Source organism: Pipistrellus hanaki, assembly GCF_964339955.1.
Source record: "Pipistrellus hanaki genome assembly, chromosome: 4".
Lineage (NCBI taxonomy): Eukaryota > Metazoa > Chordata > Mammalia > Chiroptera > Vespertilionidae > Pipistrellus > Pipistrellus hanaki.
Genome location: NC_140506.1, coordinates 78,931,457 through 78,958,367, shown reverse-complemented (window position 1 = coordinate 78,958,367; position 26,911 = coordinate 78,931,457). Strand labels below are relative to the sequence as shown.

General features: G+C 42.3%; 1 pseudogene across 1 annotated transcript; it reads left to right on the top strand.

Annotated features, from left to right (window-relative positions):
* Positions 1–22,563: 22,563 nt before the first annotated feature.
* Positions 22,564–26,274, top strand: LOC311621042 (large ribosomal subunit protein uL22-like; annotated as a pseudogene). Its single transcript has 2 exons — positions 22,564–22,584; positions 25,703–26,274. The product of its transcript is annotated as a large ribosomal subunit protein uL22-like (transcript).
* The last annotated feature ends 637 nt before the right edge of the window (positions 26,275–26,911 follow it).

The window sequence follows — 26,911 nt, the reverse complement described above, 5'->3', positions numbered from 1 at the left end:
AATTGTAAGACTTCTAGAAGAAAACAAAATTTTACCTGACCAAAATTTAAAATTTCTCTTCAGTAGGCACTGCTAAGAGAATTGAAAAGGCAAAACAGAATGGGAAAAACATATGTAAAATATATATCTTATATCTGGACCTATATCCAGAATATACTTTTTTAAAAACAAACTTGGGGGGGATGTCAATTGGGGAAAAAGAAAATATGTAAAACTTTAGACAATTAAAAAAAAAAACAACTTGAAACTCAATAATAAGAAACAAGCAATTCAGTTAAAAAAAAAAAAAATAGGCAAAAGAGCCCAGAGCCCAGAGTTAAGTGTGGACCTATGAACCAGGAAGTCACAGTTTGATTCCTGATCAGGATACAAACCTGGGTGCAGGCTCCATCCCCAGGAGAGGCGTGCAGGAGGCAGCTAATCAATGATTCTCTCTCATCTTTATTTTTTAAATATATTTTTATTGATTTCAGAAAGGAAGGGAGAGAGACAGAGAGATAGAAACATTAATGATGAGAGATAATCATTGACCAGCTGCCTCCTGCACACTCCACACCAGGGATCAAGCCCACAACCCAGGCATATGTCCTGACCAGGAATCAAACTGTGACCTCCTGCTTCACAGGTTGACACTCAACCACTGAGCCATGCCGGCCAGGATCTCTCTCATCATCGATGTTTCTATCTCTCTCCTTTCCTCTCTGAAATCCATAAAAATATATAGTATCTTTTTTTAAATAGGCAAAAGATTTGAACAGACACTCCACCAAAAAAAAAAAATATATATATATATATATATATATATATATATATATATATATATATATATATATATATATATATGAATGGCCAATTAGACCCAAAAAAAGAAGCTTAGCATCTTTAGTCATTAACTAAAACCACAGTGAGATACCATTGCCCACCTACCAGAGATGTTTCGGTGTTTGTAACTGACAATGCCATACGTTGGCAAGGATGTGAAGCAACCGGCACGCTCATACATGGCAGGGGGTAATGCAGAATGGTATGGCCACAAAGTTCAGTATATACTCATCATATGATTCAGTAGCCCAACTCCTAGGCATTTACCAAATGAAATACAAGTGCACATTTACACAAAATCCCATGTGCAGATATTCTGGCCGCACTTGCACAGGCACTCAGCTTGGAAGCAACCTCAATATCCCTCAGCTGGTGAATGGATAAACTGTGCTATAAACCTATACAACGGACTCAGCAATAAAAAGGAAGAAACTGTTGATACATTCAACAACTTCATGCATCTCAAACGCTAAATGGAAGAAGGCCACATGCTGTCTGATTCCATATAAATGACATCCTGGAAAAGGCAAAACTGTGGAGGCAGAAAACAGGTCAGTGGTGGCCAGGGGGTGGGTAGAAGGAGGGGCGGACGACAAGACACAGCTGACAATTTGGGGAGATGATTGAAATGCTCTCTATCTTGATTACGGTGTTTACATGACTGTATGTGTTTGTCAAAATTCACAAAAGGACGAAGTCAAAGGGCCAATGCGTCCCAGTTTCAAAACGTAACTACCATTTACAATAGCACCCGGAGACATGAAATATTACGAATCTTAAACAGGATGGATTTCACTCTGTGAATTATATCCCAATAAAAAAAAGGGTACATTTTCCTCTATGTAAATTCTACCTCAATATATTTTTTTAAATGTGACGCCCATTTCTTATGTTATAACGTAAAGTAGTATCTTGAACCATGCCTGGCCCATAATAGATGCTTGATAAATATTCGTTGAATAACTACAGTCGCTTTTACTACAACTGACTTTTCATCATCATAGTGGCTATTGTTTTTGTCTGCTCAGCATTACACCCCCCACCCCCTTCCGGGAACAGGCCCCTCCCCTCTGGCCACAATAATCTGGCCCACCATGAGGACATGGCACAAACTCAGACAATTAGAGTTTTTCCTCGAGACATTTTCCAATTGAAACTAGTGATAAAAGTACCTTTTTTCTTTTCGGGTAAGAATGTATGCGAGAGCAGCTGAAGCAGTGCCTTCTAGGAGAAGCTGATCCAGAGCTTGAATCTAAAGGGGAGGGAGAAGCAAAATTCAAAGAGCAAAAGAGAATGGACAGTGTCGAGTCCTTGGACCCTAACGTCACATCCACCGCTGCCTTTTCCTGGGTTTGGGTGGCTCAGTAGGTTGGAGTGACTCTCCATACACTAAAAGTTTTCAGGTTCAATTCCCAGTCAGGGTATATACCGAGGTTGAAGGTTCTATTTCCAGTCAGGGGCATATGGGAGGTAATAAATCAATGTTTCTCACATTGCTCTTTCTCTAAAAAATAAAAATAAAATAAAAAATAAAAATAAATCAATAAATCAATAAATAAAACTTATCCTCAGATAAGGATTAAAATAAAAATAGTTTCAGATTAACCAAAGAAGTTATATGCCTTTAGGCATAACCCATGGACACAGATAATAGTGTGGTGGCGTCCTGGGGAGAGACAGGAGTAGGGTAGAGGGGTCAATGGGGGAGGAGAGAAAGGGGACATATATAATACCTTCAACAATAAACACAATTTAAAAAAGAAAATAAAGCTCCCCAGTGACCCCAGTGTGGGGCCCAGGTTGAGAACCCTTGACTCAAAGGTCCAGGTTTGCCTTTACCATCGAAGGCACTTCCTGCACCCCTTTCCCACCATAACTGCAAAGGTGAATGATCCCCCACAGAAATTAAATTGGGATCCAGAATTAAAATGGAATTTCCAGAATTAAGTTGGGATCTCAGTTAAAACACTTTCCAGACAGCCCTGGCCAGCTTGGCTCAGAGGATAGAGCACTGGCCTACGGACTGAAGGGTCCTGGGTTCATTCCAGTCAAGGGCATATGCCCGGGTTGTGGGCTCGATCCCCAGCAGGGGGCGTGCAGGAGGCAGCTGATCAGTGATTCTCTCTCATCATTGATGTTTCTAGCTCTCTCTGCCCCCCTTACTCTTTGAAATCAATTTTTAAAAATCCAAACTATTAAAACACACTTTTAAGGCAGAAAAATAAGGCTTTTGTGGGGAGGAAAATTGAGGTTTCCTACATTGATTGTATATGTTGTTTATTTAGGCCACAAAGGGAGGTAGTCAGAACATGATAACTAAAACCTTATTAAGTCCTGGTGACTCACTCCTTTGGCCAATCCAGCAGCTAACAAAACAGGAGAGACACGGGAAGAGTCTTGTGGCACCCTAATTACTCCACGTTTGGGTTTGAACACCTGAATCCTGACTCTTACACAACAGCAAAAAGAACAATAACACGTGTCACCCAGGCAGTGGGGCTTTCTGCCATATTTTCATCCCATTCTCAGGGAGCCTCTAAAAGGACAAAGACCTTTTCTTTGGAGGAGACTTGCAGAGTGATAAAATTTGGGGCCTGTCACTGCGTTTATCCATCAGTCTGTCACCGGATTGTAAGGAACTAATCCATCATGCCATTGTGCTTCCCTTTTCCAGCAAGGAGAGCTGCTCCTGAGTTCTCAGAGCGGCCTTTTAGACAGAAATAAAGCTGTCCCGGCAACGAGTCCCATTGTGCTCTCTTGGTGAGTCTGAGCTGTCTGCGGAGTTGGATCCCAGCCCCTGGGACAGAGAGGATGGCAGGCCAAAGACATTCGTTTGCATCCGCGGGAAAGGTTTGGATCCATCCTGCCAAGCAGACATGGCCTTGCACTGCCCTTCTGGCTTTGAGACTCCAGGACCAAGTGTAGCACCACTGAGGAGGCAGCCCAGCTCAGGCCACTCTCTGGAAGGGTCCCTGTTCCACCTGTGTAATTTGTGGGCCCCGGGGGTGGGAAGTATGCTCAAAGTTAACAGGCTGACTTGGAGTTAAAAAGATGAGATTTGGACCTAACCACTCTCGGGTTCTCTGTTAGTCAGATCTGGCTGCCATAACAAAAGGCCACAGACTGGAGCTTAAACAACAGAAGTTCATTTTTTTGTGAGTTCTGAAGGCAAAATGTCCAAGGTCAAGGTGGGTTTCGGGTGCGAGTTCTCTTCCTGGCGTGCAGACAGCCATCTTCTTGCTGTGTCCTCACATGCCAGAGAGCGATCGCTGGTGTCTCTTCCTCTTCTTACAAGGGTACTGGTCGGATCAGATCGGGGCCCACCTCTATGACCTCTTTTAACCTTAATTACCTTCCTAACTCCAAGTGCAAGCAAGCCGCACTGGGGGTTAGGGATTCAACACATGAATCAGGGGGAGACACAGTTCTGTTCATAACAGGTTCCATCCCAGCCCTACCATCTATCTGTGTGACTCGGTGCCTCATTTTCATCCCCTGGTCAAAGGGAGATAATGATATTTAATTCTGCCCTGCCGGCGTGGCTCAGTGGTTGAGCGTTGATCTATGAACCAGGAGGTCATGGTTCAATTCCCAGTCAGGGAACATGCCCAGGTTACAGGCTCATTTCCCAGTGTGGGGTGTATAGGAGGCAGGCAATCAATGATTCTCCCCTATCATTGATGTTTCTATCTCACCCCCCTCCTTTCTTCTATGAAATCAATAAAAATATATGTAAATATATATGTGTATATATAGTGTATATACATACGTATATACATATACACATGTATATACATACATGTATGTGTAAATGTATATGTGTGTGTGTATGTGTGTGTGTGTGTGTGTGTGTGTGTGTGTATGTGTATTTATTTATTTCCTAGAGTTTCTCACAGTTGAATGAGATGCTGCCAGCAAAGGGATCAGCATAGTACCTCCCACACAGTAAGCACTAAAAAAAAAAAACCACTATTTTCATTCAGTTTGACAACTGAAGTTCAAACAACACTGACTCAGTCAAGCAGCGAAGTGAATTCAGTTGCATTTTGAGAGCCACCTGTTTCCACCCTGCACTTGGGCCCACTACAGAGCTCACTTAGAACCCAACCTTTCTTCTCCAGCTGAAACTAAAGTCAACATCCGCTCCATCCATTCTCCTCCAGCAGAGCTCTCATTTCCACTGAGGCATCTTGGACTTGGGGGTCAGTTCGACCTGAGTTCAAATCCTGCTCCACTGCTCACTAATTGTGTAACATTACATGAGGCATGGGTCCTCTTTGTCTTAGTCAGATCAGGCTGCCATAACAAAATGCCACCCATTAGGAGGCTTAAACAACAAGCACTTATTTATCCTAGTCTGGACACCAGGAAGTCCAAGATCAAGGTGCCAGTCCATTCAGTTCCTGGTAAGAGCTCTCTCCTGGCTTGCAGACAGCTGCCTTCTCCCTGTATCTTCAAACAGTCAAGTAGGAGGGAGTGGGGAGAAAGAGAGAGAGAGAGAGAGAGAGAGAGAGAGAGAGAGAGAGAGAGAGCGCACGAGCGCGAGCACACTCTGGGCCCTTCCTCTTCTTAAAAGCACATTAATCCAATCATGAGAGCTCCATCTTTATGATCTCACCTACCCTAATTATGTTCCAAAGGCTCTACCTTCAAATGCTATCACCAGGGGTTAGGGCTTTTACATATGAACTTTGAGGGCACACAAACGTGTGGTCCATAGCACTCTCTAAAATAGCCTCCGCAGGATTCTTTCCATTAAAAGATTCAAAAAAACCCAGTCCAAAGCTGGACTAAGCGCAAAAGGGACTTTGCTGATTCACAAACTGAGAAATCCAAGGATGTTCTGGCTTGAGGGGTGTCTGGATTCAGAGGCTCCAAGGACAACTGAATCGACTTTCCTCTTTCCCACCTCTTTCCTTGGACTCGGTGTTCTTCTCAGGAAGGCGAGGATGCTTCTGTCTCCTCTGGGCTGGCCTTCTACAGCCTGTGCTCACCAAGCCAAAGGCAAAGACAGCGGGACTCTCCAACAAAAGTTCCATGTCAGGTTCTCAATGGCCTCATACATGCACCCCTGAACCAACTGCAGAGGCCAGAGAGGAAGGATGTTCAAACTGGCCAGTTCTCAGGCACAAGGAGCTGTGAGGGGATCGTTTCTACATGAACTGCATGCTAATGGTGAAAGAAGGGGGCAAAGGTCGGGTAAGATGCCCACTATATTACAGGCTCCATAAATCGGGAATATGGTACCAAACTTTCAGGACTGCTATAAGAACAGAATTAACAGTACCATCCCACACCTGTCAGAATGGCTATCATCAACAAATCAGCAAACAACAAAGTGCTGGCAAGGATGCGGAGAAAAAGGAACCCTTGTGCACTGCTGGTGGGAATGCAGACTGGTGCAACCACTGTGGAGGACAGTATGGAGTTTCCTCAAAAAACTGAAAATGGAACTCCTATCTGACCCAGTAATCCCACTCCTAGGAATATATCCTAAGAAACTATAAACACCAATCAGAAAGAATATATGCACCCCTATGTTCATAGCAGCACTTACAATAGCTAGGATTTGGAAACAGCCTAGGTGCCCGTCAGCAGATGATTGGATCAGAAAACTATGGTACATCTACACAATGGAATACTATGCTGCCATAAAAAATAAGGAATTCTTATCATTTGCAGCGACCTGGATGGAATTGGAGAACATTATGCTGAGTGAAATAAGCCAGTCAATGAAAGAAGAACACCACATAATCTCACTCATTTATGAATAATAAGGAACATTATAAATTGATGAACAAAAGGATAGATACAGAGACAGTAAAAGAAACAGACTGTCAAATTACAGCAAGGAGGGTAGGGAGATATGGGGGAGATAAGAGATCAACAGAAGGATTTGTATACATGCATGTAAGCATAACCAATGGACGAAAAACTCTGGGGAGGGAGGGCATGTATGGGAGTGGGAGTGGGGTGGGGATTGATAAGGAATATACACATATAATACCTTAATTTTTAAAATGAGGGGGGAAAAAGAACAGAATTAAATCATATGAGTGTTAATATTATTTATTAACTACATAAATAATTTATTGATTACTAGATAGATTATTCATTGCGCATGTGCATGTGCACACACTATTCTGATTCCATAAGGCCTGCCCTTGACATTCTTGCTTCCCCCTGCTGTGGCAATCCTACATCTCCTCTAACCCGAAGTAGAAATGATCAATGGAAAGCATTGTTAGGCACACTGATCCTGCTGAGGCAAGATGTTAATTAATAAGGCCTCATCCAAGATGAGGAAGGCTTTCAAAGGGACACCTCCAGAGTTTCCCAGAGGGGGAGATCAAAGCCCCGGAAGTGCTTTGAATGGGGGAGCCACTGGTGTCTCAAGGATTCCCCAGTGAAATGCAAATGGACCTGGGAAGGGTTTATCTAAAATACCAGCTAATAGCTCAGTTATCACTTGGCCCAGAGCAGGGATTATCTGAAACTGGGACTTGATAGGGACTCTAGAGGGAGAAGGGGAAGGAAGGCATAGAAAGTGAGAGCAGAGAGAAGGTGCCTAATTTCTGCTCTAATTTCTCCTGGGGCGTGGTTTCCACACACTTCCTCTCAAATATGAGCTGAAAAAAAATAACAGTAATTACAGTTTAGAGAGCATTTTCTACATGCCAGGCTCTTTGATGGGCACTCAGAAAAATGAGTTTCTTTAACCCCAGGTCCCACTGTGCCCTGAACTGTGTGGCTTTGGACAAGTTACAGCAGCTCAATGAGACCTCATTTCCTTTTTTCAGCAAAAACATTTAATAATAAGGGGTTAACATGTTGAGTATTTACCCTACCCCAGCCATGGTTTAATATTCACTCACTTAAGTTGCATAATATCCCTGTGAAGTACTATCATTATTCTACAAATTTAGAGAGGTTAAGGAACTTGCCCAAAGACAGAGCCAGGAACTGACAGAGCCTAGATTTCAACCCAGGAAAGCCAAAGCCCTTGGCCTTTATATTGCCTCCTAACACTGAGCTCAACAAAGAGTAAGTCTTCAATAGCATTAGCTGTTATTGCTATTTCTCTATGGCAATAAAATGACAATAATAAAGGAATATGTTTATCACCAATACTATCATTATTAAAAGACTAGAGCAGTGTTTTTCAACCTTTTTTGGGCAAAGGCACATTTGTTTCATGAAAAAAATCACGAGGCACACCACCATTAGAAAATGTTAAAAAAATTTAACTCTGTGCCTATATTGACTATATATAAAGTAATTCTCTTGAATAGGAATCAAATAAACACAAAGAAAGTATTTTATAATTACTTTATTATGAAATATTAAGTAAACAAAATAGTGAAAAATTATAAAATTCTTGTCTTGTCTGCACCTACGGCACACCAGGCAACATCTTGCGGCACACTAGTGTGCCGCGGAACAGCGGTTGAAAAACGCTGGACTAGAGGCCCAGTGCATGAAATTCATGCATGGGGGTAGGGGATGGGGAGAGGGGTATCCCCTCAGCTCAGCCTGCACCCTCTCCAATCCGGAACCCCTCGAGGGATGTCCAACCACTAGTTTAGGCCCAAAACCGGGGATTAGGCCGAAATCGGCAGTTGGACATCCCACTCACAATCCAAGACCACTAGCTTCCAACTGTTCACCTGCCAGCCTGATGGCCTGGTTGCCCCGAACTGTACCCCCTGCTGGCCTGGTTGCCCCCAAATGCCCCCCTCTGCCAGCCTAGTTGCCCCAACTCCCCCCCATCTGCTGGCCTGGTTGCTTCTAATTGCCCCCCTGCCAGCCTAGTCACCCTATGCAGCCTGCTGTTCAGTTGTCTGGTTGTTTCTCACTAACCTCCCTGCTGGCCTGGTTGCCCCATGAAGCCTGCTGTTCAGTCATCCATCTGGTTTTTTTTAGTCATGATGGTCCCTGTCTTTTTATATATTAGGATTCCACAAAAGCATTTTTATTTTAGAAAATAAAAATAATCAAATGAACTATCAGGTATTAAAACTACTTACACTTATTTAAAATCTAGCTAGTATTGAAAAACTGTTAAAGGGCCTCTTGAAGAAAGAGAAAGAAAGAAATAGAGAGCAGAACATAGATATAAAGAATAAAATGGCAATAAAAAAAGTACCTATCTGTAATAATAAAAGCATAATATGCAAATCGACCTAATGGCAAAATAGCAGAACAACTGTCCAGAAGACCATGCTATGACACGCGTTGGCACCAGGCCAGCCAAGGCAGGCGCAATGCGATTGGTCAGGGGGACCCGCCATGATTGCTCCACAGAGGGAGGCCCAGGCCACCCTCTGTGAGGCAATCGATTGAGGGGGAAGGGGGCTTCGCAATCAATCACCCTGTAGAGCGAGGCCCAGGCCACCAACCAGTAGACTGTGGTAAGTGGGCAGGGCCTCCCTCTGTGGGGCAATCAATTGCAGAGTAATCAATTGCGGGGCTTCCAGACTGCAACAGGGTGCAGGCCCGGTTGAGGAACTCTCCCCTCCCCCCTCGGCTGATTGTACGAATACCATGTGCACTGGGGTATTCGTACAATAATATCTTTAAATGTAAATGGTATATATATGTGCTGTCTATAAGAGACTCACTTCAGAACAAAACATACGGACTGAAAGTGAAGGGATCAAAAAAATAGTCCATGCAAATGAAAATTTTACAAAAGTAGGGATACCAATACTTATATCAGACAAAATAGACTTTGAAACAAAGGCCATAAAAGAGACAAAGAGGGACATTATACAATACTAAAGGGATAAGATATAACCCTTGTAAACATATATGCCCAACACAGGAGTCTCTAATATATATAGAAAATCTTGTGGACATCCAGGGAGAGATTGACAGCTCTGCAGTCAGACTTGGATCCATTGACATCAATAGATAGATTTTTCCAGAAAAAAAATTAACAAGGCAATAGAGACACTTTGAACTAGGTGGATTTAATGGATATTTATAAAACATTTCATCCCAAAGCAGCAGAATATGCATTCTTCTCAAGTACACATGGAACATTCTCTAAAATAGACCACATGTTAGGACACAAGATAAGTATTAATAAACTCAAGAAGATAGAAATCATATTAAGCATCTTCTCTAACCACAGTGGTATGAAACTAGAAATCAATTACAATTAAAAAACTGGAAAACACTCAAACACACGGAAGCTAAATAACATGCTAATAAACCATGAATGGGTTAACAATGAGATCAAAAAAGAGATCAAAAGTTACCTGGAGCCCTAGGTTGGCTCAGTGAATAGAGTGCTTTTGGTGGGTGAGTGCAGAATGCAATATGCAGATGATGTGTCATTGATTTGTACACTTGAAACATGTAGGCTTTTATTAGCCAATGTCACCCCAATAAATTCGATTAAAAATGTAAAAAAAATAAAATAAAAGCAAGTAATAGAAACCCAGCCTAACATACCCAAGCAAGAACTAATATTTATGAAAAAGGATACTTGGAAGGTTATGGGAATTAAGAAGAACTATATAGACGTAGATATGGAGATAGATATGGAGATTGATGTGTTAATTACCAGGTGGGAGAAGTGCTTCCACAATGTATATGTATATCAAGTCATCACAATGTACACTTTAAATATCTTATGATTTTTTAAAAAATATATTTTATTGATTTTTTACAGAGAGAAAGGGAGAGAGATAGAGAGCTAGAAACGTCGATGAGAGAAAAACATCGACCATCTGTCTCTTGCACACCCCCTACCGGGGATTTGCCCGCAACTAATGTACATGCCCTTGACCAGAATCGAACCTGGGACCTTTCAGTCCACAGACCGACGCTCTACCACTGAGCCAAACCGGTTTTGGCATAAATATCTTATGATTTTATTTGCCAATTATATCTCAATAAAGCTGAAAAAATAATTTTTTTACAAAAAGAGGAGCAGAAACTCAACAACAGCCTTCAAAGTAAGTGGCTTTGCTTCAGTCACTCCCTCCTCTGTGCCTTGGCTTAAGACTCAGATTCCCAGCAGGGAGGGCTGGGTTGATCAGGGGAAGTCAGGGACCAACCTGTAGCCAGAGGGGTAGAGTTCCATGACTGCAGCCCCATCAGGGTCCAGCAATACAGACAAAGGGTAATTCCCCAAAGTGACACTGAGCAAACAGAAACACCAGTGACAAATACAATCACTCCCATAACACTGGGCTCCTTCCAAGAATGACAGGGCCCACTGGGAGAGAGATCTTTATCTAAGCTTTACAATCTGTCATTGGAACAGCTTCCAGACAGGCGCAAGGGGCTCAAATCACAGTGATAATGTTATACTCAGTTGAGAGTCTGAAGTGCCTCAGATCCTCCTTGAGATTCAAGGCCAGAGCTTGGTAAGGACTTTCAAGGTACTTAAGCAGCTTCTCAAGGTGCCGCACCCAGAAGAAAATGCCAACTGGATTTATGGGGCACATTATTGATGAACCCAATGACCATGTGTCATAATTCATTGTGCTGACAGAGGAGCAAACGGCACTAAAGGCTTTGTAGTAACAAGGTAGACCTGAGTCTGATTTATGTGTTGAGTGCAAATTGCTCCCAGGGGCACCCAGAATGACAGGTCTAAACCACCTCTTCTGAGTGCTTCTTGATTGAGTCCTTCCTCTGTCGGAAAGGATTCACTAGGCCGATGACCTTTGCAATGTCATCACTGCTTGTTAGATCTGTGCTGGACATAAAGATAAAGGGGTGAAGCCATACCCATGACTATTGCCTTTGAAATGGGACACAGCCACTGCTGGACATTATTAACATACTTTGGAAAGAGAGATAATTTCCCCCTGCCTTCCCATGAGAGCTGCTTTCAAGGCATAACAAGCCATTTATGTGTTTCTCCTAAGACTTTTGACAACCACTAAGAAACAGACTCTCTGTTAGAGACTTACGGTTACAAAAATATGAAAGATGTAGCTCCTATCCCCAAGCTCCTCACAGCCTACTGGAGACTGAGCATATTAGAAAACATATGAAAATAATAGGAGTGAAAAGACCTTATCACATGAGGACCATTTATCTATTTATTCAAATTCAAGCATACCATTTATGCTCTTTGATCCCCTATTTCTTCATCTGAAAGATGCAGATTCTGATAAATCTATAGCTGTATCAAAGACCTTTGGAAAGCGCAAATGAACTGGAGCACATGAAATTGTGGAACTCACTCTATAAACTCTATAAACTCTATAAATGAATGTGATTCTCACATTCATGTTCATTGCCATACATTCCTCGAGGATCTATTATTCACAGGCTTATGCTAAATACTTAAGATTTAAATCTACTCTAATGCCTTAAACTTCAAATAAAAGCTATGCCCGTTTGTATTAGTCTGCTATGGCTGTGTAACAAAGCACCACAGAATGGCTGGCTTGAACAACACAATTTATTTTCTCAGTTTTGGAGGCTGGAAGTCCAAGATGAAGGTACTGGCAGGGGTGGTTCTGGTGAGACCTTTCTCCGTGGCTGGCAAATGGTATTGTCTCCACTTGGTCTTTTCTTGGTGCACATGCACTTGGTGTCTCTTCCTCTTCTTATAGGGATGCTAGTCTATTGGATGAGGGTCTTACCTTATGATCTCACTCAACTTTAATTACCTCTTTAAAGGTTCTATGATCAAATATAGTCACATTGGGGATTAGGGTTTCAACCTATGATTTTTGGGAGAGGGGCACACTTCAGTACATAGCATTATTCAAACTGACACTCAATAAAAAACATCACTTATTATGACACTAGAGGCCTGGTGCACAAATTCATGCACTGATGTGGTCCAGCTGGCTGGCCTGGATGGGAGCCATCTGGGACAGGCTGGCTGAGGCAGGGGACAGATCAGGGATGGGGCTGGCCAGGATGAGGGGTGGGGTGGCCTGCTTGGGGGGACAGGGCCAGCCAGGGTGAAGGGCCACAGGCATTCCAGTCATTGTCATTTAGTCTATTTGCATATTATCCTTTTATTATATAGGACTCTGGTGTACAAAATTCATGCATGGAGGGGGAGGGGGCGCAGTCCCCTCAGCATAACCTGCACCCTATCGAATCTAGGACCCCTCAGGGGATGTCTGACTGTCTGCAGGGATTGGGCCTAAACCAGTAATCAGACATACCTCTCCCAATCCAGAACCACTGGCTCCTAACTGCCTCTGCCTGCTGACCTAATCACCCCCTAACTGTTCCCCTGCTGGCCTGATCACCTCCTAACTGCCCTCCCCTGCCAGCCTGACTGCACCTAACTGCTCTCTCCTGCCAACCTGATTGCCCCTAACTGACTCTGCCTCAGCCCCCACCGCTGTGGCTTTGTCCAGAAGATGTCCAGTCTAATTAGCATATTACCCTTTTATTAGTATAGACTAAAGGCCTGGGGCAGGAAATTTGTGCACGACAGAGGGGTGGGGGGCCAGGGTTCCCTCAGCCCAGCCTGCACCCTCTCCAATCCAGGACCCCTCAGGGAATGTCCGACTGCCAGTTTAGGCCCGATCCCAAAGATCCCAAACTGGCAGTCAGACATACCCCTCACAATCCTGGACCTCTGGCTCCTAATTGCTTACCTGCCTGCCTGCCTGGTCACCCCCTAACTGCCACGCACACACCCGCTGGCCTCGTTGCTCCAAATTGCCCCCCGGCCAGCCTGGTCACCCCTAACTATGCCCCCCTCTGCAAGCCTGGTCACCCCTAACTGTCCCCCAGCCAGCCTGGTCATCCCCAACTGCCCCCCCGCTGCCAGCCTGGTCTCCACATGCAGCCTGCTGTTCAGTCAGTTAGTTGTCCCTCACTTACCCCCTGCTGGCCTGGTTATCCCACACAGCCTGCTTATTCAGTCATTTGGTCATCCCTTACTAATTCCCTTACCAGCCTGGTTGCAGGCAGCCATCTTGTGAGGGCATAAAGGTTAATTTGCATATTACCTCTTTATTATATAGAATAAAAGGAAGTTGAGAGGGTAAAGAGCTTCAGGTTTTATTGATGCAACAGCTCACATTGACATCAGAGGCCCAGAATTGCTTTGCACTTTGTCCTCTACCCCACTCCACAGTGGTTTCCCTCCCAGCCTGGCTCCCCTCACTAACATGTCTTCCAGTAGAAATAGAGGTAGTGAGCCTCTTTAACTCAAGTACAGTGAAGTAGGAAAACTAGATTTTCTTCCCCAGAAGTCTCAGCAAGTCCCTCTTAGCATCTCCTTGGTGCAGATTGACAAGGACCTGCCCATCCCTGAACCAATCACTGACAAGGAGGGTGGACTTATCTATTGGCTTGGATAAACCACCGTTGTGAAATGGATTATGGAGTCAGCCATGGTGCCTGCTGTGCTTCCTGGTCTCAAGGAGTTTCTATTCTAGAGATGAAAGGGCACAGGTGTCTTTGTAAAGGGGAGGCTGGGAGAGTAGATTTTTCTTTTTAAATTTTTTACGTGTATACCTGTTCTTTGTATTCATCTGGATAGAAAAGGCGAAGTCTGGAAGTTAACTGAAAGAAGATTGTTTCATGGAGAAATGGTACAGCTGTGTGATTAACTTTCCACCTCTTTACTAGGGAAGAAAAGGAATCTCTCTCTGAGCGTCCATGTGCAGTCGCTGTGAGTGTTACTAGTTTGTGATCTCATTTTAGCCATGTATAAGAATACTTATAGCATGAGCATTATTCCTGCTGTGGAAGAATCAGAGGCCCAGAGGGTCAAAAATGTGTCCAAGGTCACTCAGCTCATGGTGGAGTCAGAACCAGAACACAGGTGTCTGGCTCCACATCCGTATTAGTTCCAGCACATTGTGATGCCTCCTAAAGGCCATTGGACACCTTCCCTCCACGATCCTCCCCCTTTTATAATAGCTACAACAATAACAGTAAGTACCATTTACTGAGCACTCACTGTGTGTCAGGCATTGTCCAGATATTTAAAACCTGAAAGCAACAAAAAATGTCATGTGTCTAGGAATTTATCATCTTTCCCAGAAAAATGAAGGCACTAGAACTTCATGAAATCAAGTAAAGCTCTTATAAAGACCATTAAAAAGACCTGATAAATGAAGACAAATACCATGTTCATGAGCAGAATAACTTAACTTGGTAAGGATATTAATTTTCTCCCAACATTAATACATGGATTTAATGTAGTTCTAATCAGAATATCAGCAAAATTTTTTGAGGAATTTGAAAACTTTAATCTATAGAGAGAAATTTTAAAATGTTTTAAAGGCCTGCAAATGTAAGGTAATTTTCAAAAAAATGGAAGTAGAGGAAGGATTCCATTAAGATTAAGACATATTCCCAAGTCATCATGATTCCTTTAAGTATAGCACAATCTCAAAAACAAATGAATAGATCAGTCAAGCAGCATAGACACTCCAGAAACACTCCAACATGTATAGGAAACCTGGTGTCATATCCCAAATGGGAAAGGTCTAATTATTTGGTAGAAATTGGTTCACTGTATGGGAAAAAGTAAAATTGGATTCCTTCCTTCATATCTGAATGTGAAAGACAAATTATAAAAAGTAATCAAAGAAATTAGAGGAAACACCTTTGTGACTTTAGAATTGGGCAGGTTCTTCAGCAAGATCTAAAAAAAATAAAAAATAAAAAATAAAAAGCCATAAGGAAGGAACAGGAAGTGTTTGACTACATTAAAAGTGAGATTTCTGCTCAGAAAGGGACATCATCTGCACATTTAATGCGCTCATAGACCGTGAGAAGATATCTCCAACTTCTAAAACCTGGCTGGTGCTGATATCTAGAGAAACTCATACAAAGTAACTAGAAAATTTCAAGAAACCCAGCAGAAAAATGAAGAAGACCTATGAAAAGAAAATTAAGGAGGAAACAGTAATGGCTAATAGGTGTGTGAAGAGATACTCAACCTTATTAGTAATTAGAGACAAGCAAATTAAACCAACAATGATGGACATCAAGCGCTAGAGAGAAGTGTAAGCAATCTCAGGGAGCAATCTCAGTGCTCAGTGCAGTTGACTAGTTACCTGCCCCACATGCCCCGCCAGGATATGTGCCCGGATATGTGCCCAGAGAAACTTTCCCCCGAAGCCATAAGACGCATGTATGAGGATGTACCCCATAGGTTTGGGGTTTTATTTTGTGTGTGTGTGTGACAGCAAAGACTTTGGTGTCCCTGTTCTCCATCAGTAGGGGAATGGATAAGCAAGTGGCAGTCTATGCACACGAGGGCTCCTAGGCCACAGAATGTAATGGATTAGCTTCACATAGGACAACATGAAGAGATGTCCAAAAGACATGTTGCATGGAGGAAGTAAGGTTTTGGGGCCCCAAACCATTTATGTAAATTAATCAAAACATAAAAGCACTCTAAATTTTTTTTATCAATTAGACACACAGATCTGCATTAACATATAAAAGAAGAACTGGGAAAACATATATTTTGTCTACTAGAATGAGTATCGATGATGTGGCAGGAGAAAACGTAATAGAAGGAAGCAAAGCACGTTCACGTTCCATGCATATCTACAAATCTACTTCTGTGCCCCAGAAGTACCAGCTTTGCCCACCAAAATAGTGGGGGAATTACTTTGTGTGCATTATCTCATTTCAACCTCATGAAAACATTATGTGGTAAGTATCATTGTTTGTTCTATTATTGTTTTGAAAACTAAGCCTAAGAGAGGGTAAGGAACTTCCACGAGGCCACAGAGCAACTGAATGGTAGGAAAGAGATTTGAAATAGGGCTGTGTGTCTCCGGTTCCCGTCCTCTTAGCACCACACTGGACCACCTATGCTCAAAGGAAAACTCTACTAAAGTTCAATGTGGTAGAGCACAACAAAGGACAAGAATATTAAATTATTGCACTCACACCTGAGTTTTCTTAGAATCTAAGATGTTCACATATACATGTCTATTTTCAGATGACTAGCAGCACCTGACTAAGCAAAACAGCAACTTGTGCTCAACAATTTCACAGATTCTAATGAAAAACAAAGCCCAAACCAAAACTGTTTCTTGCAGCCCATCTTATTTTTTTTCATGATACAGCAACTTGTACCATTAGACTATCTTTTCCCAAATAAGTTGCATAAGATTTTCAATGCCAAGTGTACAGTTATATAAGAGTCAAAGCCAATATAAACTCAGCACAGCATTTTGTTTCACCTTAACAAAAACCTCAAGAGCAAATTTACCTTCCGTAATTATATTGGAGCAGAAAATGCAGTCTTGGCGCTTACTGAAAACCAAGTAATGATAGTCTTAGCAAATGTCCGTTACATTGTCTATGCTTGATAAATATTGAGTGGATGGGTAAAAGGGATGGCTAGATGGGTGGAGGATGGGTAGATGAATAAGTAAGTGGGTGGGTGGGTGGGTGGGTGGGTGGATGGATGGATGGATGGATGGAAGGGTGGATGGATAGATGTCTGGATGGATGATAGGCTAGATGGATGGATGAATGGATGAATGGATAGACAAGGGTGAGTGAGTGAGTGGGTAAATTACATATGTGCATTTTTAGCTCCATGGCTGGTATTTTTAACTAATGACATAATCCAGATGTGTTCCATGAGGACATCAGTGTGATGATAGTATTTCAGCTTTCCCCAAAAAAGTGCCCTTGAAAATTTCAGTGCCATTTTAAGCTGGTATTTTCTCCTACCTTTCAGAAAACCTATGAATCTGCCAATGACTGTTCCAAACGTACAAGCATCTTTTGGGAGATGACAGTAGTTTGACTTAGTTCATAAGCCACCCTGGGGACCCTGAAGACTGTGGAAATTGTTTCTTGTTCTTTCTTCCCTTGCATTCTGCCAACTCTTGGTGTTGGGAAAAAAATTGAAGAGAAAACTTAATAGCTTAGCAGAATGTCAGTGCTTTCAAAAAAAGAGAGGGCTACATCAGACCCCAGGCTCAGCTCTGTGCTCTTTAACACCTTGGGAAAGGTGTCCCCTTGAGACGCCCTTTACAGATGTGGTTTCCATGGAACAGAATCCAGCTGAACTAATTCGCTGCCTCTCTCCACACACTGAGCTTCTTTGCTTCCTTTACAGCATTTCCTATGCTGGGCAGTCATCAGAATTTCATGTCAAATGCATCCATGATATAGACCAGGACACAAGAGACCAGAGACCAAGAGTGAAAAATTATCATTTAGATTCCTAAAACAATTTTTTCTGTTTCCATAAAAGATTTCCCCACTAGAGTCATTTTCACTGGAGCTTTGTCCAGCGCCATTAAGCAATGTTCTGCCTGCTCACAACTTATAAGGAACTCGACTACAGATTCAGTCATGTAGATGTAGCTTTTCTCTTTTATAAAAGAGAAAATGGCCGTGCCATTTTCTGCTTCTCAACCTAGCTTAATACAGCCTTCATTAACCTATCTATATTGGAATGTATGAAAATACCAGAAAACCCTTTGGCTTACTGAATAGCTTTCTCAGTTCTCAATTGGAGGAGAAAATTTTGGGATTATAGGATTATAATCCTATATATGCTGATTATATAATATCAGCTGATTCCTGGCCTTGGGTAAGGTCTTTAACAATCCTAAGCCTAGATTTGCTCATGTGTAAAATAGAAAGTACTCACCTTATAAAGTTGTTATAAAGATCCCTTCATTCAGTAAACAGTTTTCGAGAACCTACTCTATGTGTACAATACAGTAACTGCTGGTGTCGGAAATAAGAAACCTGGATTTAGAGTCGTTCAGGCCTGGGTTGAAACCTTGCTTCCGCCATGTTCCCATCACATGATATTGGGAAATCACTAACTTTCCTTGGCCTCAGCTTATCCATGGAGATAATAATGCCTTTCTCCTGGTTTTATAAGGATTAAATTAGATACGACTTGATAAGACACTTAGCACAATGTCTGCATCATAAAAAGTATTATAATAAACAAACAAGGACATTGCGGTGGGAAACACAAGATGGTATGAGCACGCATAAGCCAGTGAAGTGTCCAGTATGCAGAAGGCACACCATCAATGCTAGCCCATGTCCCTGGCTACATCATCTCTTTTCCCACAAATGAGGTCATTATCTAATTTGAGTGAGGCAAGGAAAGAGCTAGAAATGGACCAAAGAACTTAGGCAAAGCTGGAAGAAGATGCCAGTGACTGGCTGCCTGGAAATCTCATTCTGGACTCTACCCAGGACAGGGAGAAGTACAGTTGCATACATTAGGAACTCCTGAGCTATGAGAGTGAGGTAATGCCTCCACAGGTAAATACCATATCCTCAGAGCATGGATATGGGACAAACATGAGTGATTCTAGCAATGAGAATTCTTGGAAAGACAGAAGATGTGCCGTGCAGAGACTCTCTTATAAGCTATGGACTGGAGCAATCCACTGGCAACAGGACGGAAGAGATCTGATGTCATAGTATTACATTACTATTATTATTATTATTATTATTATTATTATTATTATCATTGACATAGGTAATACTAGTGCTGAACATACCTCCTACACATGAGGCTCTGAAAGTGGAAAGCAGTGGCAAAAACCCAACTCAAACTGATTTCAGCCACAAAAAAAATTACTAGCTTACCTAATTGATGGATAAGACTTCAGGCATGCTTAGATTCAAGCATTCAAGCGATATCATCACCAGTCTGTCTTCTCCTTTTCTTGGTGGTTTCTCCTATTTCGTCTTTCTTCAAATATGTGCTTCCCATGGAGAAGAAAGATAACCAAAAGGAGGTTTATATCTTGTTCTTTCAAGAATTCCATTCAAAAGTGTTCCCTTTCCTAGTAGTTGTAGTCAAAACCCCAGGATGCTCACTGGCTCTGATTGGTCCAACTTGAGCAAAGATGCCTTGATTGGCCATGTCTGGGTCATATGCCCACTATGGCACTAGGAATACATTAAGGCCATCTGGATCACCTGCCCTCATAGGAAAATGCAGTGCTACTTCTCAAAAAGGAGGCATGAATCTATGGACAGGTAAACTCCGGATACCCACTATGCCTTCCTATTGCTTTTTCCATATAACATCTGAGACTGAATTCAGAAGTTAACCAATCCGAGATGATTCACCCAGATAAAAAGATAAAAAGACTCAGAAATGCCATTAAGGTGGTTATTTACACGAAATTTATCACCCTGGTTGATCACCCAGCCTTTGACCTCAGGAACACCCAGTCTCCAAGGGTTTTTGTTTTTTCTTTGTTTGGGTTTGTTTGTTTGTCTGTTTGTTTGTTTTTACAAATTGAGACAAGGTTTACAAAAACTAGCAGATACAATGGTGACTTGCAAAATGAAAAAAAGTCAACAAGAAACACAATTTGATATGATTTAATAAAAGATTTGTTTTCACCATTTTTCCCAGGAACCTCAGCACATTTTCTTTCCACTGACAGTTATCTCTACCTTTATTGAACAAAGGCTCTGGACACAGCTGCTAAGGATCAGTAAAGAGAATCATTCTTTCATTAATAAGACTGTTATTAGCAGAGAGAAGAAATAACCCATGTTTGGGGGTTTGCCCTGAACCTGCAGGCCATTTCGAAGAAATATGGCTGACTGCAGCCAACATTATTTCAGGCAATTTCATGATCAAATGTCCTATTAGGCTCTTTAAGATTTTTATAGAGATTGTAAATCAGAACCATTTTCTATTTGCCCTAAATATTTAGGTGCTACAAGGAAAGCAGCTCAAATTAAAGGGTATTGTGCACATTTTTTACTGAGATCTCCCAGGGATATAAATCATTCCACTTGCGGCATGGACTTCTTCAGTAAATACGTTTTTGAAAATAACATTTGATGCTCCTCCAGGGCACTCATTAAAGGGGTGACCTGGGTTACAACAGCCTCCAAGTTCTGCCCATCTTCCAATGGGGAACCATGTGCCAAGATTCAAAGGGTACTACTCAAAGTTTCCCAAGATATGCTACAGAAATAGTCTTGAGGTACTTTATTGTTTCAACCCCGAAGAATACCATGGAACAAGAACCAGAAGTAAAAAGAAAAGGGGAATGGACAAAAACCTGTAGAAGGAATCCTTTCTTTTTGAAAACAAAGGATCAATAGCCATCAAAATTTAGAATGCATATCTCTTTATATAGCACTTTCTGTTTAGAGATTTAACCTACTGATATACTCAGACATGTGCATAAAGATAGATGTCCCATCCCTGACCAGTGTGACTCCGTGGTTAGAGTGTCAGCCCGCACACCCCAAGGTCACAGGTTTGATTCCTGGTTAAGGGTGTGTACCTGAGTTGCAGGTTGGATCTCTGCCCTGGTAGGGGCATGTGTGAAAGGCAACCAATTAATATGTCTATCTCACATAGATGTTTCTCTCTCTCATCCTCCTCCATCTTCCTCCATCTCTTCCTTCCCCCTCCCTCTCTTCCACTCTCTCTAAAAAGCAATGGAAAAAGTATCCTCGGGTGAGGATTAACAAAACACACACACACACACACACACACACACACACACACACACAGGATAGATGTTCCAGGATATTTAAACACAACCGTGGTTATACCGTGTTTCCCCGAAAATAAGACCTACTTACAGGTTTCCTTCTGAGTGAAATATAAGGCATCCCCCCGAAAATAAGGCTCCCTAGGCTCTGTCTCAGAATGAAAATTAATTTACCGTAAACTGGTCGCTAGGGCCGCCCCGACTGGTGTCTAGCAACCAGTGACTTTATGCGGAGTCCTGATGTTACTGCTGTGTGGAGGCGGAGCGGAGGTCAGAGTGAGCGGTGAGCGCAGGGCAGGAAAGAGGAGGAGACTTTCGCAGATGCATGTAGAAGAACGGGAGGATTAGAGCAGACAGGAAGCGGCGAAGGTGGTGAGTGCTGGTCTGTCTCTGGTGACACTACCTGATGCTCGTGGCTGCCCTCATGATGACTGAAGGTTCTAAGTCAGTGGCAGACCCTGCTCCAGCCCAGATCCAGGGCCCAGCAAGCCCAGTGACAGTTCCCAGGCAGGCCCCAGGCAGGTAAATGTCTGATAAAGGGGTAGGGGGATTATCTGGTGAAGGTGTTCAGTGGCACAGGGATGGGGGGAGGGGGATCACTTAAAATGACACAGGAGGATCAGAGGGGGCAATCAAAATGACACAGGAGGATCAAAAGAGGTTATTAAAATGGTAATCCCCCCCTGATTCTCCTGTGCCATTTTGATTCCCCCTTCTGATCCCCCCTGTGTCATTTTAAGTGATCCCCTTCCCCCCACCTTGATACCCCAATTCCTTTCTATTACCCCTAGAAATGAGCGCAAAAAGAAAAAGCTACTCTGTGGAGTACAAGAAAGGAATCGTGGAAGACTCTTGGGGCCAAAATCTTACTGCTTTCTGCAAAGAGAAGATGTTGAGTATCCGATTGGTCTGAAAATGGTGAGCAGAGTATGGTAACCTCATTGAACAAGTGGACAAGGGAAATGCTAAAAAGCGCAAGTGTGGATCAGGTTGGCAACCATTATTTTCCAAGCTGGAAGACCTGATCTGTGAATGGGTTGTTGACAGGAGAGCAGAGGCTTTGGTTGTGAATAGGGCTCAGATCCAAGAATTTGCCCTTGAAATGGCACCACAGTTTGACATAGCCCCCGAAGACTTCAAAGCATCACAACACTGGCTGGATAATTTCCTTCAGCGAAGTGAACTGTCTTTAAGAAGATCTACCGGTACAACATTGTTTAGGTTGGAAGATACTCAAGTTATTAAGCGAGCACTTGCATTCAAGTTCTTTATTGATGATGCTGACTTCTCTAAATATAATCTTTCCAACATGATTGCTATGGATGAAACTGTAATGTTTATGGGCTAATCATCTCAAACAACAATTGAACAGCGGGGTGCCTCCTTAGTGTACATTCCCTCCACTGCTTACGAAAGTGCACGTGTTTCCTATATTTTGGCAATTTGTCTGAATGGCACTAAAATCCCACCTTTAATCATTTCTAAGGGCAAGAAGAAAAAGATTGAACGTGTTTTGGGCATTTTTATTCTTGAAAAAGCCTGGGCCACACAAGCAGTTATAAGGAAGTGAGTCCATTTAATGCTGCCACTTGTTATGCAAGGGAGCCAAAGAGGTCTGCTAGTCTGGGATGCAGCCAGCACTCACTGCACTAAAGACATGAAGACATTTCTTCAGATAATGATTCCCACAGAAAAGACGGCCTATCTCCAGACTCTTGATATTGCAATAATCAAGCCATTCATAGACAATTTGCGCATGGAAATTAATGACTATATTGAAAATAGAATGGAGAGAAATCAGCGTGGAAACTTTGTGAAACCTAAACTGCAAGAAGTTGTGACTTGGGTGAAGAATTCATGGGAGAAAATCACTGACAGTTGCATTGCAAATGCACTGCGAGCAGGCTACCTTGACAAGAAGTACTCATTTAAAGACAGTGCTATTGCTAAACATGAGAGATTTGGTCCACTGAATCTGAAAGAAATGGAGTCACAAGAAATTCACCAGGAAATTCAGGAATTGGATTGTTATGATGATGTTCCAGAAGATGATGACATGATTGTCATTGAATAAATGAGTAAATTCTTGATAATGTAGGATTCACAGTTTGTCTGGTTTGTGTTGACAACTACCGTACTACCATACCATACAGGTAATAAATTTCATTTATTTTCATTTAACAATAAATGTGTACCATATTCTTCTTCATAGAAAAATAAGACATCCCCTGAAAATAAGACCTAGCGCATCTTTGGGAGCAAAAATTAATATAAGACACTGTCTTATTTTCAAGGAAACAGGGTAGTAGCAAAAGATTGGAAACAATACAAATGTCTTTCAATATGGCTCTGATTAAATAACTATGGCACAGCCTCACAATGAAAAACAATTCGGCCATTAAACAGAATGAAATGGGTCTAGCTGAGCTGACAAAAAACTACCTCTAAGATATATTGGTAAATAGGGGAGAAAAAGGAAGCTGCATAGAAACAAGTACGGTAGGTTTTTTTTAATGTATGCAAATGTTTGGTTGTGCTCACACAGCATACCTCTACCTCCTGGGAGTAGAGGGGGCGGGGTGTGATGGGCAACAGTTTTTTCCTCTGTAGAAAGAAACAGGGATCAGCCATTCTCTCATGGTTACACCTTTTAGTACTCCTATTTGAAGTTTTAACATGTGTGCATGTGTAATTTTTAGGTAAAATTTTAAACAAAAAGAAATATGCTGCCTTGCATGAAATCTAACAAGAAATATAAAAGATTTCTGAAAAAGTAATAAAACTATTCAGATATACATGAGAACTCTGGGAAAAACAATGGAGACATACACCATTTTCTTGGATGGTGTGATAAATTGAGTGATTATCCCCAGCTATTCACTTTCTCCCTTTACAGAATTACACATCCTGTACCTTCGCAATCTTCCCTTTACTGAGATCTCCCAGGGATATAAATCATTCCACTTGCAGCATGGACTTCTTCAAAAAATATGTAACCCCCAGAGGTAACCTCCACTGTAGGTGGCTTGTTCTTCCTGACTCACTGATGTTAGTCACGGCCATGTGACTTACTACGGCCAGTAGTGCTAGTGGGTGTGATGTCAGCAGAGGCTGTAAAAGTGCCTCTATGGTTTAGCTTGATCTCTTGAACTTGTGCCATCCACCATGAAACCTGGGGAGCCATTGGTCCCAGAATGAGGAGCTACACAGAGCAGATATGGACCAAAACACAGCCTGGAATCAAGTCAAACTAATCCAACAAAGCCCAGCAGAACCACAGCCTACACACAGACCTGTGAGTGGGGGGGAAAAAATTTTTGTTGTTGTTGTGAGCAAATTTTGGGGGATGTATGTTAGGCAGTGTTATTGTAGCCATATCTGACTGATACCGATGGGAAAACTAAATTGTTTTCTTTGGCTTTCTCCCACCTCCTCTAAGAAATTTTTCCTGATTTAACCTCACCCCACACTAGATTGTGGTCTTTTCATAACAAGAACTGTGTATTGCCCTAGCTGGTTTGGCTGAATGAATAGAGAGCATCAGCCTGCAGACTGAAGGGTATCAGCTTCGATTCTGGTCAAGGGCACATGCCCAGGTTATGGGCTCAATCTTTAGTAGGGGGTGTGCAGGAAGAAGCCAATCAATGATTCTCTCTCATCAATGATGTTTCTCTCTCTCTCTTTCCCCTCCTCCCTTCCTCTCTGAAATCAATAATATATATATATATATATATATATTTTTTTTTTTTAAAGAACTGTGTGTTATTCACTCTGTATCCCTAGACTTCTTCATAATGCCCAGCACAGAATTTAAGGACCACCCTGACCACCTTATTTAAGTAGCCACCATAGTTTACTTATTTCAGATCATTAATCACAATCCATAATTATCCTACTATTTTGTCTTATCTCCCTCATTTGAATAAAATCTCCCCAGAGTAAATGAATCAATAATTGGAAAAAATTAATATATGACTTTCTCACTCTGGTTTGCTTAAATACTCAGACATCTGTTTTACCATACCCTCCAAAGTTCTCATCTGCCCTAAAAGGCCTTTCAAAAGCTGGCCCCAAACTGCTCCCAGTTCTATCACCCATTCTTTCCCCTTAGGCAATATCATAGAATCTTGCACTTTCCCATCAACTACCCACACTTCCCACGCGCCCCCTCCCCTTTTTTTTTGCAACATTATCCATAATGTTTCGTCTGGCAAGTTTCCTCTGACATGCATGCCCTTCTCTGCCATCCCTGTTTGTCTAAATTCTCACCATCTGTATTATTTTATATTAGGTTCTTCTATGAATAACTATACAACATAAAACAATGGTGGCCTAAAGAAGATACAAGTTTATTAATCTCTTTTTCTTAGGAAATTTGGAGGTAATCAGAATAAGATTGGACTCTCCCCAGAAGCGGCCAGAGGTGATCTCTGAAAATGGTTCGCTAGTCACTTGACCCAGAAAAACCCACAAAATCATGCAAATCAAGACACTCAAATCTTCATGTTCACTTGGAGGACACTCATGACACTGTCCAGCCCATCAGGGGTATGCATATCTGAAAAGCCACCACGTATCTGAGGTGTCACATTAGAGAAGCAATGTGTGGCCTTCCATTATGACGATGGTGGAGTTGCTAAGTGTGCCCAAGCCAGACAGTAGAGCTGGACACAAAGTTGGCGGCCCAAAAAGTATTCAGTTTTTGCTGCACATACTTAAAAATGCAAAGGGCAATGCTGAACTTCCGGGCTGAGATGTAGATTCTCTGGTCATTCAGCACATCCACGTTAACAAAGCTCCTAAGATGTGGTGCAGAACTTACAGAGCTTATGGGTGGAGTAACACACACACACACACACACACACACACGTGAGCTCTCTCTGCCACATTGACATGATCCTACTGAAGAAAAAAAAAAAAAAAAAAGCAGACTGATCCTAAACCAGAAGAGGTGGCTGCAGAGGAGAAAAAGACATCCCAGAAGAAACTGAAGAAACAAAAATTTATGTCCAGGGGATAAAGTCAGCATAACATTAACACCAATAAAATTATTTTTAAAATAAGTAGGAAAGGTAATCCATCGTTTCTACAAAACAAGATCCTCCTAGCCATGGGTTCCTCCCGTTCCTAAACGCACTTCATGATCCAGGGTGGCTGCTGAAGTTCCAGCTATTACATCCTCACCCCAGCTGTCAGGAAGGCAGGAAGATGGGGGAGGGGAAAGCGTGCCTCCTCCCTGTAGGGAAACTCACCAAGAATCACACCCATCATTTTTGCTTACATATCGTTCAAAAAACATAGTCACAGGGACACTCCTAGCTGCATGCGAAATTGTATTAGTTTTGCTGTTTCACAAACTACCACTCCATAACATTGTAGCTTACAACAATCAGCGTTTATTTAGCACAGGATTCTGTGGGTTGGCCATTTGAGCTGGGTATAGCTGGGCAGTTCATGTGGTCTAGGCTGAGCCTATGCCTGTACCTGCAGCCTATACCTGGTGAGCCGAGTGCCGGCTGGTCCAGGATGACTTCAGCTAGCACATTTTGTGTCTGTCCCACTGTCCTCCAGAAAGCCCGCTCTGGCTGGTTCCCGTGGTGGTGGAAGGTTGAGTGGAAGCCTGAAAGGTCTCTGGAGGACTAGGCTCAGAACTGGCA